The sequence below is a fragment of the Barbus barbus genome (genome assembly GCF_936440315.1).
Source record: "Barbus barbus genome assembly, chromosome: 19".
NCBI lineage: Eukaryota > Metazoa > Chordata > Actinopteri > Cypriniformes > Cyprinidae > Barbus > Barbus barbus.
In genome coordinates this window covers 7,512,908-7,525,852 of record NC_136747.1, presented here as the reverse complement: position 1 = coordinate 7,525,852, position 12,945 = coordinate 7,512,908, and the positions used below count along the sequence as shown (strand labels likewise).

The 12,945-nt window shown below is 37.5% G+C and overlaps 1 protein-coding gene across 2 annotated transcripts in view; it reads left to right on the top strand.

The window, feature by feature from the left end:
- The first annotated feature begins 6,213 nt into the window (after positions 1–6,213).
- LOC306885841 (protein tyrosine phosphatase type IVA 3-like) overlaps positions 6,214–12,945 on the top strand; it is a 32,362-nt gene continuing 25,630 nt past the window's right edge. The window contains exon 1 of one of the 2 annotated variants that reach the window (XM_079442621.1): positions 6,214–6,305. The gene's annotated coding sequence lies outside the window, so the exon portion shown is untranslated. The remainder of the gene's footprint in view (positions 6,306–12,945) is intronic. The other variant, XM_079442622.1, reaches the window with a different exon arrangement.

Sequence of the window (12,945 nt, the reverse complement as noted above, 5' to 3'; positions counted from 1 at the left end):
AGTTTAAAAACAAACTGATGTTTTATTTGGAAAATAAGGAGTTGGCAGATATTTTCAACAATGTAGAATAAATCAGTAAGATAGGCCTATGTACACTAAAGGTAAGTGTATGTTGAGTGCAATTTACTTGTAGGCCCATCACAACTGTAAGTAGGAAAATAAACGTGTGAATATGATCCACTGAAATCGGCGTGTGAAGTCTGATGGGGCCAGTCCCATGTTTTCCTCTTCCATGCTGAACCATGGTCTCCATTTGCGAGGCCCACAAATGAGTTTTCCAGGTTCCTAGTTGCACAAAGTGCAGGTCTGTTCCTCAGGGGGGTGCTGCTGTCCCGCTGCAGAAGGGCCTCTATTGAAAACGGGCTGCTAAACTTCTTTTCTGCCTCGGGGCGTTTGCAGGTTTCCCTGTTTTCCGTTTCATTCTTCACAGAGGAAATTTCCATGTTTTCATAAAAGTCAGGGAAGACGTCCCGCAAACCACTGAAGTGTCGTCGCAGTATCTTTGGGGTGATTTTACTTTCATCCACTTTCCAAAAGTTGCGCTTTGCATTTGGGCGTTCTGGATTTATAGGCACCTGCAAGTATGAAAACAAAACATTATTATAGAAGTAGCCTAATAATTACAATATGATGAAGAAGAAGAAGAACAATTACGTACCTTTACAAAGCAGTTGTTTGATGATAAACAGACTCTGATATTATTCTCAAGGCCTTTTCTGTCGCCTTCCACAAATAGCTTCACCTCATTCATTAACTGGTGGAGGAAAACAAGATACAATCAAACCAAAATATTATAGGCTAATAGCACGTTTCTGATTTTGATTTAATAAAGCACTCAAGAAAGTGCGTCATGCTTTTAAAATAAAATATGATAAAAGACAACAATGTTTGCATTGAATTAGAAAAAAAAAACTATTAGGCTACTCTATATTAGTCCACTGAATGCATTTCGGTTTGTAAAGGAGCGCAGTGATGGAGAACTCAACTCGTCCAATCAGAATTCGTAGCCAAACTATCTATTTTACACTGAGCGCATTAGCAGCTGTAATAAATTTGAACTTACCTTGTAAAACGTTAATTTCTTCTCAGGTGCGTTATGAATGACATAAGCGATCAGACCCAGGTAGGTCATCTTGTGCTTGGAGTATCTCTTGTATTTTCTTCTGACCAGCATGTCTGCGCGCTCTCGCTGCATCTCTGAGAATCTGATTCTGAAGCGACGATGAGAGTCTGTCGTGTAGTTTGTGGCCTCTATATGAAGCACACCGGCTATAGAAGATGTAGATGCCCATTCATCGTTAATGTCTCTTTTACATAATTGATGGAGGTGTTAACATGGGCGGACATGCCTGGACCACCACAGTCGATTGGCGATAACTGTTTTTTTATAGGCTATTGTAGGTCTAACATGCACAAGCATGAAATAGCTAAAGAGAATAAATACATAAAAATATAAACTCAATTTTACTGATAAAATCTTAAACAAACGTTTTATTAAATAACTACTTTGTATCATGCATTTCAATATTAGGCTATTTAACAAATAATAATAAAAAAACAATGAAATGATTGCTTTATGTAACCATTTTAGTTGAAATAAATACATATAGGTTAAAAAAAAGGCTAAATCATGCTCATAAGCACAATATTTTATTATCATCCACTTTCCAAAAGTTGAATTGTGCATTTGAGCACTCTGGATTTATAGGATCCAGTAAATATAAAGGGAGACGTTCATAATAAATAGCCAGGAAGAAGAATAATAGGCTACATATACATTTACACAACAGTTGTTTGATATGATAACGGTGATATCAGACTGATATTATTTTCGAGGACTTTTCTATCCCCATCTACAAATATCACCATTATTAACTGCATGGGAAAAACATACAGTAAAGCTAAAACATTGGTATACATGTTTCTGATTTGCTTCATTGAATAATGCAACTCAAATATTTTATAAATATAATTTGATTAAATATTTCATTAAATAATTACATTAATAATTAAATAAATAAACAGCTATAGGTAGATCATTAATAAATGGCGTTATATGATGCGATGCTTTAATGTATTATATTCTTAAGTGTTTTCACACAGTACTTTTTCCTGTTCCACAATTTGTATTACTCCTTTCTAAAACTCAAGGTCTTTTTACAAGCAGAAATTATGATTTAGACAAAAAGTTGATTTTTCACTAGTTAACAAAGAAATAAACCAATTGATTCAATCTGGTATAAAACTGCGAGTTCCCAACATCCCAGTGTTTATAGTCTTGAGACATGAATTCACACAATGGTGTTCATGTGCAAATTAAATACTTCATACAGTAACGAGTCAGTTTAACAGGCTAGTTCACAAGCTCTTTAACAGATCATCACACTTAGTTAATATGGACAAAACAAATGAACAGATAATACAGTGCAACAAAGTTCGTAGGTCGGGAAGGAGGAAGCGGGAACCGGCAAACATTTAAAGATTTAATAATAAAAATAAACAAACGGAAAAGTAATGCGGCAGCCCCTCACGGACGACTGCCGCACACCAAACACAAAATAAAGTCCAGGCCTTGGTCCTCTTTCGTCTTCCACTGTCGTCACTCCTCCTTTTATCCTTCCGGAGCTCCTCCGTGGGACTCGAGACCGGTGAGTGTCGCAGGTGTCGCTCATTATCATTAACTCCACCGGCCTCGCTCCGCTCCCACGGCTCTCGGCCCCGCCCCACTCACCACATACAGTAAATATTCTCTGTAGTTATTAATAAAGATATTATTTGTTTAATATGACTATATATCTTCTTACAGGCAGAACATTTTGATATTTACATTTATATACTTTAAATTTATTCCATATCAGCAGCATATAGATCCCAACTGTTCCCGTTTCAGGAACAAATACACTACAAAAACAAAAAAAACGTTCTTTGCTCAGGGCCCGGTTTTCCAAAGCAAGTGTCAAAAGTTTTTTTTTAATAAAAATAAACAACCAACTATTTGAGTTAAAACTGCTGTATGAACAGTTACTGTATCATTTAATAGTGTTTTAACACTATATTGCTCTGATCCTTAATCTCAAACAGAAATTAAAATGTTGCAGTGTTCTTCTACGGTTTTGAGTTTGACAGCTTCATTAGAAAATTATAACTGTCAGCACAGAATGTTACATCTGACCACCGCGCTAATAGTTACAATGTCTCTTTGACAGAGAGGGTCTAATTGTTAATATAGTTTACAGTTTGCAACTCAATCTGCACAAAGTACTAAAATGCATAATTGCAAGAGTGAAGCTCTCACGAGTGTTTGAATCGACTTTGCTTGACACTGACAGTATTCTCAAGCTTGCGGTCATTCCTGTTGCTTGTGCACCTTTTCCTGCTCAATTTCTTCCTTCCAGTCAACTTTGCGTTTAATATGCTTTGATACAGCACTCTGTAAACAGCCACACCTTTCAGTAATGACCCTCTGTGACTTACCCTCTTTGTGGAGGGTGTCAATGATTGTCTTCTGGATCATTGCCAAGTCAGCAGTCTTCCCCATTATTGTGGCTTCAAAGAACAAGAGATACCCAGAATTTATACTGTATGGATGGTCATTTATTGAAACTCAAATGTAAATATTCTAATATTTTGAGATACTGATTTGACTTTCATTAGCTGTAAGCTCTAATCATCAAAATTAAAACAAACAAACAAACAAAACAAAAAACTTTTGAAGTGTTTTACTTTACATGTAATGAATCTAAAATATATGAAAGTTGCACTTTTTGAAATAAGTTACAAGAAAAAAAAGAAAAAAAAAAAGAAGTGTTTTTCACAAAATTAAGAGACTGAGCTCATCCTCTTGGAGGATCCACTGGAGGGACTGCAGCCATCATTCATTTGGCCCAAACTGTAAGTAGGAAAATAAACGTGTGAATATGATCCACTGAAATCGGCGTGTGAAGTCTGACGGGGCCAGTCCCATGTTTTCCTCTTCCATGCTGAACCATAGTCTCCATTTGCGAGGCCCACAAATGAGTTTTCCAGGTTCCTAGTTGCACAAAGTGCAGGTCTGTTCCTCAGGGGGGTGCTGCTGTCCCGCTGCAGAAGGGCCTCTATTGAAAACGGGCTGCTAAACTTCTTTTCTGCCTCGGGGCGTTTGCAGGTTTCCCTGCTTTCCGTTTAATTCTTCACAGAGGAAATTTCCATGTTTTCATAAAAGTCAGGGAAGACGTCCCGCAAACCACTGAAGTGTCGTCGCAGTATCTTTGGGGTGATTTTACTTTCATCCACTTTCCAAAAGTTGTGCTTTGCATTTAGCATCAACTATCTAGGCTAAATTACACTGAGTGCATTGTCAGCTGTACAAATTTGAACTTACCTCGTAAAACGTTAGTTTCTTCCTAGGTGCATTTTGAATGACATAAGCCACTGGTCTCAAACTCAATTCCCGGAAGGCCACAGCTCTGCACAGTTTAGCTCCAACCCTAATCAAACACACCTGATCCAGATAATCAAGGTTTCCAGGATTACTAGAAACTTCCCAAGCAGGTGTGATTTGGAGCTGGTTGGAGCTAAACTGTGCAGAGCTGTGGCCCTCCAGGAATTGAGTTTGAGACCAATGACATAAGCGATCACACTCGGGTAGGTTATTTTGTGCTTGGAGTATCTCCTGTATTTTCTTCTGACCAGCATGTCTGGGCGCTCTCGCTGCATCTCTGAGAATCTGATTCTGAAGCGACGATGAGAGTCTGTCGTGTAGTTTGTGGCCTCTATATGAAGCACACCGGCTATAGAAGATGTAGATGCCCATTCCTCGTTAATATCTCTTCTTAACGGAGGGCGGACATCACAGTCCCATTGGCTTTAGGCTATTTAATCTTGTAACATTTAGCCTACAAGTTTGAAGATTGTAAGAATAAACTCCTAAATATAACAAAATGCAAATAAATGTACATTTTATTAAACAATTATTATTTAAATAAACCAAAAATATATTTTAGTAAATAATTCTTGGATTTATATGTATTAATTTGAATATTATCTAAATAAATAAGAGGTCCATAAACATTGCTACCAACCACAGAGCAATACAAAAGTTCTTTCTTCGCAAACAAAGCAGAACAATTTGATTCAATCTGGATCAAAACTATGAATTCCCAGCATTCCAGTGGTTTTAGTTATGAGACATGATTCACATGCAGTGTTAACCTGCAAATGAATGACTTAAGTGCTAAAGGGTTCATTTAACAGGATTGTCAACAGATTAAATTAAGACCCTTAACTCAATATGCTTTGCTTATAATTGATTTTCAACAGTAATCTAGCCTATTTTAAGCAACGCTGATAAAGCAATGTATTTCCATCATATGCACTTATCACAACTTTAGTTTTCGTGTATGTCTGCTAATGTTGTGGTAAATTCACCTTCCTCAAGGCACATCTTGTTTACAAAATGAAGCAGCATTGATTTGTCCTGGCATTTCAATGATTTGAGACGTCTAAAATGTTCAGGTTTATAGATAAAACATCTGGTAAAGCCATTCAATAAACGCATTGATATTTAGAAATGTCAAACAATGATTCATGTGACAAAGATTTGAAAACCCGCTTTAGTTTCCACCCTGGCCCTGTTTGGCCCTGTAGTCATGTGGCGGGTCATGACGCAGAATGAGATTGTGGGAGGACCAAATAATCCAGAGCGTGCTCGGCAGTTCGATTCATTTCACAGAATCGATTCATTTGAACACTTTTTAATTCATTCATTTTACTCAGTCTGAGAACATGTTGAAACTTGTTAGGCAAAGGGGAATTTCCACTATTTGTATTTTGAATGTTATTATTCCTCTTTGTCATATTTTAGTAATGTTAATTTGTTTAAACTGTAACATTCACTGTGTGTTCTGTTAATTGGAGCATGATTCTAATTATGAAGTAGATATAACAACAATCCATGTTATAAAACAAAGCTATTAAAGGTTAATGCACATGGCAGCTGTGTAATAAAATGGTCAAAATTGTTTGTTTTACCCCAAATAAATTAAAATATGAATAAAAATGCAAACTTTATAGACATGTTTGGATATTTGTTCAAGGATACCTTATTAGACTAGCCTACATAAAACTCCAATGGTACAGTAGGCTTTGTGTAGCCTAACTAAAGCAATTGAAATGGTTGAATAATTTGGATTTGCGAATCGGTTCGTTTGATTCATAGAAAAGAACGTTTCGAACAGAACGATTCTCTCGCGAATCAGACATCACTACGATCGCATGGCGAGGTTTGAGTCTCTCAGACACTCGAGATTATTTGCAGGAACCTTTCGGTAAGTAAAATGAAGGCGCAATCAATTTTAATAACGGCGCATTAGCCAAAACTGATGAAAATAGACTTGGTGAAGGACCAGAGAGCCGTGTATGATGAGCATTTAAGCGGATTGTGTGGCTGAGGGTGTTGCCCAAACCGGCTTTCTGTCGGAAATCATGGTTGGTGGTGTTATTATCAGTGTAGTTTTCGATTATTTTATTTGACAGTCGTGTAGATGTTAAGTATAATTTGCGTAATAATAGCTGTCTGTGGTTTGAATGTGCTTAACGTGGTATTTTGTGGTATATATAGAGACTAATGTCCGGAGGGACCAGGATAAACTAAATGTTACAGGATTTTACTAAAATTACAAGGACTATACACGGGTTTCCTATTAAAATGAGGCTAAATATGTTGTATTGTCAGTTTATAGGCCAGTTTTAGGGCGACATCTTGTAATTTTCTGTCCACGTCTCTGTATCGTTAAAGCTCCAGATGGGAAGCTACTGTTTGAGGTAACGTTACTTCTGAGAAAAATGTTATAAAACTGAAAAAATATTTTTTTTCCCATCATAATAAACCTTATGTGTTTTAGCAGCATTGCAAATGGAATAATCTTGAAGAATAACATCTTTGTATCCATATCCCATATGTGTAGCAGCATCTGGTTGGAATGTATTTCATCCAAGTCACTCACTTCATAGATTCATATTTTAAGGATTTGTGCCATTTACATAAGTCTTTTTGACTTTAGAGTGTCGCCGAAAAAGACTTTTTTTGGTATGCATTGCCTGTGTGTTTGTGTTGGGTCCAGCTGACATGATTGATGGGGAAAGTAAGACACCTATCCAACAGGTCATTCACAATTCAAATTTTTTGACACTAAATGATATGTGTTTGCACTTTAAGAAGGGGCATAAGATGTCATTTCAATTGGGTTGGGGTGTTTCTTTACAATATTTGAGTTTTTTTTTTTTTTTTTTTTTGCAAAGAATTCAGTTTCTGTTTATTCAATCACAAATCATTTTATATCTTCTGGCTACACTTTCAAGTATTTGTCAACTTTGCTAGTGTTGCAATTTAAAAAGATATTTTTCATTCCTCTCTCACGTTTTACTTTAAAGACTGGTGGCAAAGCTGTTTCCACAGAAGAAAATGTTTTAGCCGAGCAAATCAGCTGTTTTCATCAGAAATACATCACTTTATGCTCCCAGCCCATAAGCGATACATGTGGTATTTCTGTCTGCTTTGCACATTGTGTTTTTCATCCTCTGCAGTGGATCTCTTATGTGGTAAGAGAAAGACCAGCGAATTCTCAGGACCAAGAATCCTGCAGAGCTTTCCCCAAGAGGGTCCCGAGCCTCAAATAAATACTTCCACATGACCTTCAGTCCGTGTGCCAGAAAGAGCTGTTTCTGCACTCTGTGACGTACAGGATTCCTTGAGATGTCAGCCGACTGCTCTTTTTGCAGTGCGGTTTCAGCTATATGGGGCTCCCCTTTTGTTCGATTCCTTGGGAATTTTACTTGCCCTGGGCTGTGGTCTATAAAACTTGACCGCGAGGTTGTGGGGTGCGAGGGAAATTTAGATCACATCTGCCAAGCTGGATGACTATGACCAGGCACTAACTTCTTACATAAAAGGAAAGTCAAGTGGAGCTCCTTCCTAAAGCACCAAAGGTGGTTCTAGGAGATGGGGTCACAGAGCTCTTTAAGTCTAATCGTATCCGAAAAATCTTTGTCTATTCTCTCTAGGTTTGGGACTTTGGTACTTACCAGCCCCTGTAGAATGAAAATGAATAAACATGCTGCTATCTCCGGCTTTGAAGTATGTGCCAAAGTTGATGAGCATCAGCCAGCACTTGACCCAAACCGGATTCGGGTCATGCAATTATCTGTTTGATAAACAGTTGTTAGACACACACAGTGTGCCAGGGTGTATGCCAACTTGCATTTAGCTGTAGGTGATTTAGACTCATTTATGTTCCAGATGTTCCTCATTTATGAGCTTATTAGATGCAACTTTTGTGGTGCAGAACATTTAACATGCATAACACTTAGAGTAGCCTTAAAATCCCATTAGCTTAAATCAGACAGACTAGAAATATTATTAATATTAACTCCTATTGGCATTGCATGCATCCATTCTTGTGCATGATAACGTGCACAAAGACTTTTAAAATGACTGTGATTGACAGTTTTTTGCTGTTTCTCAGGTTTAGTTGCTGACTCAAAGCTGAAGTGGTTTTGGTGGTCCAGGTGGTTTATCTGGTGTTCGTTTGTGACTGAGAACTCTCTGAAGCAAGTATTCTTGCAGGTGCACATGAGCTTGGCGCATCCAGATGTGTTAAACTGGAAACCTCCAATTTCACACAAACAAATCGCATCACGCAAAACACACTCTAGCCGACTGGACTTCCATTGTGCGCTTAATTATTGGTCATCTGCCCATTAAAAGAGAACCAGTTAGGGACATTTGCTACCTAATTAGAATTGTACTGACTTCTGTTATTAATTTCCAAGAATATGTAATGTAAAATATATTAGATTATAGTTTTAAGATAACAAATAATTAATAAATGACCACATAATGAGGCTTTAGTGTTGCTTATCAGATTTAACAAAACAGAAACGTGCGTTATTAATTTATTCAATGTTGAATTGTTATATTGCAGCTCAGTCCTAATTTTTTGAGCAATCGTGCATGTTTCTTATCGCAAGCCTTCAACTTTGAAGATGTGCATGCACGGATGTGTATTTACAACATGCATAAACCTAATACAGTTTCTTAAGATAACTGTAAGAACATCCCACATCCTTTACATTACAAACTGTAAACCTTAAACTCTCAAACATGCAGCTGCCAGCAAATTTCAGCTGTTGCCAAGTAAACATAACTATGGTTTCGTTTTTTGGCAGGGGAGTCAAGCCATACGCTCCTGAGCTCCTACTGATGTGCTCTCACTTGTGCTAGAAGTGTTTAGCGTTGCTCTGACAACTCGTTGCCTACCTTAGTTGTGTTCTGTCTGCAAAGAGAACTAGAACTCTGTGTGACTTGTCAGTGTTTTCTACATGATCCCCCTCCCCAGACGTACCAACACAGTCAGCAATGAACATTTTAATAAATGCCACAAACTCCATTGGGGTTTTCTATCACAACATGTTCTCGTATTATAATTGCCCAGTAATTTGATGCATTCAGAGTTTATTTTACAGCGCCAGCTTAGTCTGCACAATATAGCAAAATTATGCAAGTATCACAAGCACAAAAGTGTACATATTACAAAGTGTTATTCTTATTTCAATACTTGAATGAGAGAAAATCAAAGTTTTAAGTTGATGCAAATAAGCAGATAATAGACTGTGCATGAAACTTATTTGGCATGTATGTGCACTTGTTTATGTACACAAGACGATGTGACGCTCTCATAGCAAACTAGTCATGATGTAAGCAAGCCACATGAGAAAAGACAATAAGAGGAAAGCAGAGCAGTGAACTCTTTCAGGTGTTTATTTACCTAGATGTTCTGAGGTTAATATAATTACCAAGTTGAACAAAGAGTTGGCGGTAGCCCTATTTAAGTTGTTTTCTAGTTTTTATTTTCATGTTAAATTGTCATTATCAGATTTGTGACATTACTTGTTTTGTAATGCTACACCAAAACAGTTGCAGAAATGCTTTCTTTTTCCAGAAACGATGTGAAATGTTTGTTGGTTTTATTATTATAATTTTTTTTTTATATACATTTCAATATATTTATAGCGGCTTCCCTGGTAACGGCTGTAAACAAAGCAGTGCTGCACTCATGCATGCTACTTTTTCAGACAATATCGGAAAAATGAAACGAAAATGATACTGAAACTTTTCTGAAAACTGTCGGTTCTCTTCAAAAAGCCATTCATATAAAACACCTGCACCGCGTTTTGATTTGATAACATCCAGTGCTCATGCATTCATTCAATGAGGTTAAAGCCTTTTAGAAAATCTAGCCTATTACCACTAAAAGTACACAATCGATACCAAGTCGATACCCCTGGAAAAAAATAACAATACTTCAACATTAACTCCTTTATTTAACATTACAAAACAGAACATTTTTGGCACATAGACACACACACCCTAATGCAAGCATTATTTTAAATTAACTGACATACTGGCAGGTTGAAAATATTTTTTAAACCATTAACATAAACAATTATTTAAACCAGTAATATTAGCCAATAATGTTAATAAGGATAATCCGTGGAACACAACGAATGAACAAGCAGTAAGCTGTCAGTCAGTCAGTAACTTTATGTGTGTGTCATGCACAGTGATCATGTGCAGCGCTCATGCTTTCAGCACTGCACGCTCTCATTTAAATCTCACACAATCATATTCATATATTGTCGCCATCTTCCACGTGTAGTTCTTCTGTGTGCTTGTAGGCATTTTTTCTTCTTTTCCCGTTGAGGACTGACTGAAACACTTCCAGGCATATGCTCTGCTTGCCCTCCACAGCTCCAGAAGAATTGCAGCCTCTCTAGTCGCTACCTTCGGTACCATCAATACTTGCACTACTGAAGAAAACAAGTACCGACAGGATTGTAAAATGTTTATACTGACTTGGTACCGCAGTATCGGTTCTCGTGATATCTCTACTTGCGATAAATCATGGTGACGGATCTTGGTAGGTTTATGTGTATTACAGCCACTGCACTAGCCATTATTTTTAATCGCAGGACCCGTAGGTGCACTCTAAAAAATGCTGGGTTGTTTTGACCCAGCATTTGGGTTAAATGTTTAACCCAACCTTCTGGGTAGTAACCCAACCGCTGGGTCAAAACAACCCAATTGCTGGGTTTGTCCATATTTTACCCAGCACTGGGTTGTATTTAACCCAGCATTTTTAGGGTGTGTGTGTCTGTATCTCTGCAGACATGTGCAGTGTAAATAAGGGGTTATCCAAGCATTACTGGCAAGGAAAGTCTCTTATACTTGAGTGTCCGTGTATGAGGTGTTTCTTGGAGGTTAGTACGTTAAAGAATGATCATGAGAGTTTTACGTACACCAGATGACATGTAAATGCAAAAACAAAAAAAACTGTTTCCATTGCAGTTTTGTGAAATATTCCTTTTTGAATTGCCTGAAAAGCCACCTCATGCGATCGTAAAAAAGTTTTTGCGATTTTATATGGGAGTTTCTGCAAAACTGACGTGTTTCCATTTGCAGTTTCAATTTGTGCAATTTGACGGGTAATGTAAACGCAACTAATAGTCAATCAGTTAGAAAATGAAATGCACAGTAAATTAAAGGAAACAAGTTGACAAAGTCTGAATCCAATATTTGGTGATAATACAGCATAATGTGAGATTTACAAGTGATTTTTAAAATGTATCATTTTTGAACACCAAATTAGGTAGAGTTTTTACACAGCACAAGGTTTTAACTAGTTCCGCAGATAATTTTTCCTTAATAGAAGTTGCAAACCTGTTGCCAACTCCCTAGTGGTCTTGCGGTTCAGTGAGCGAGAGTCTAATCCGAGACTATTCAGTCAGGAAGTGAATTTGTCTGACAGATTCAGTTGATGATATCATCCTTTGGCCATGATGCTACAGATTCAAGCACTGTGGCTTTCCTTAAGAGCACCTCAGGAAACACTGGTGGTTTCTTGTGCATCTGCTTTTAATTATGTTCAGCACATTAGTTGTGGACTGAGGTGCAGTAAGTGAAGTATTTGGCCAACACACTCCACATATCAGATAACAAACCTTAATCTGGATTTGCAGAGCTTCTGACTGAGCTTCAGCTTCTTCACCTTCATGAATCCATTGTTCCATGCATTCGATTCAGTAACCAAGATGACCGCTCTCATGACAGCCCTTGACTCTCACATCAAATGCGTCACCGTACAGAGGTCTCAAGAGGCCCATCTGGTTCAGGCTTGTTAGGGTGATGAGATGGAGCGTTAATTAATAGTTCATCATGTAAAGATGAATCATTCTGAACTCCAGTGTATTTACCATTAGTGGCCAGGATCTCAATGCACTAGGACTCTCTTGTGTCCTATAATCATTAATATTTGATTTTCAGTGTTAATGGAAGAAATATGCCCAGGAAATACAGTCTGAATCAAGGGCAGATGTGAAAGAGGACGTATAGAGGTTTTAAAACGTCAGCGAGCTTGTATCTCAACAAATCAAAATAAAAAATGAAACATGCTGTTCTAGTTTCTGGATCATACTTTGTGTTCATGAACCGTCCACAGACGTTTTCGTACTCATTGCGCACAAAAACGAAAAGAGTGGTCTGAATAAAAAAAAAAAAGTCAGATAGTCTGGCTACAAAGGTTAAGTAAAAACTAGCAACCAAAAGTGTAAAATGCATTAAGTATAGAATGCAATTTGCCAAATAAAATCTCCTCTAATTGGTGATATATAATCGCACATTATTTGAAAAGCCTGTGATCTCCACAGGAAGTTACACAACAGTGAACATAACCAGTGGTTTTGATTGTCTTGCATCCATTAACTTGAAACACCGGCGAAAGCAATCACTCTGTATGGACAGATCTACCTCCGATGTCGTATTGCTCTTTTACAGTGGCTTATTGTTCTCATCCCATGAAGTGGTTATAATAGAAATGCTTTTAATTAATCCAGTGGAGGGCCATGGGTGGC